At 31.8% G+C, this 784-nt stretch overlaps 1 pseudogene; it reads left to right on the top strand.

The window, feature by feature from the left end:
* Window positions 1-487: 487 nt before the first annotated feature.
* Window positions 488-584, top strand: LOC122126391 (annotated as a pseudogene).
* The last annotated feature ends 200 nt before the right edge of the window (window positions 585-784 follow it).

Genomic DNA, 784 nt, shown 5'->3' with positions numbered 1-784 from the left:
TTTGCTCCAATAAGACAATCTATGCTGTCAGGGTAAGATATTCTGGTAGGTCTGTTCTTACATGGAGCAAGGGTAAAGGGTCAGGCAGACATTTGTGCCAGTAAGACCTCATTTGGGAAATTTTAAGCTGCAGAAGTTTAGAAGTAGCTCTTAAGCAAGGCTTACTTTGAATCCATTAGCTCCACAAAGCTAAATCAGTTAAAAAATAAGTACTTGAAAATCCATCACCTTTGGACCTAGCTATGAAGTCTTCAAAGTATGATCAAATTTCAAATGAAAAAGACTTAAAATAGTTATTGACAAAAAATCGCAAATGTGAGCAATTGAACAAACAATATAAGTTTTTTCCACCATACACAGAATTTTGCAGAAATAAGATGAATAGCAAATTTGGGAACAATAGGTTTCCTGGTTGCAAATAGGCAACCAAGGATATATGCCTATCTTAAGTTTGCATTATTAACTACGTAAATTTACAAGATACTACATGCTTCAGCAGCATGTCTACCTGAATTACAATACAGAGATTAACATCGCTTTTGCACAAGGATGATATGAAAATTTGTGAAGTATTCCATATTTTTCATTCTTCAGATGCAAGAAATGAAAAAGTTATGAAAAAGTTGATTACAAATATACAAGTGTAATAATACATATAATTCATAGAAATAAAAGTTAGTTTGACATGAGTGAATTCAATCTTCACCTTTTTAGAAAGGCCTTTATATAGCATAACCTTTATAAAACTTTTGAAATAAGATAACATTGTCATTTTATCCCAAAG

Source organism: Dipodomys spectabilis, unplaced genomic scaffold (assembly GCF_019054845.1).
Source record: "Dipodomys spectabilis isolate Male_0828 unplaced genomic scaffold, ASM1905484v1 ptg000276l, whole genome shotgun sequence".
NCBI lineage: Eukaryota > Metazoa > Chordata > Mammalia > Rodentia > Heteromyidae > Dipodomys > Dipodomys spectabilis.
The sequence above is the reverse complement of the archived record's forward strand: the minus strand, read 5'-3'. Positions and strand labels throughout refer to the sequence as shown.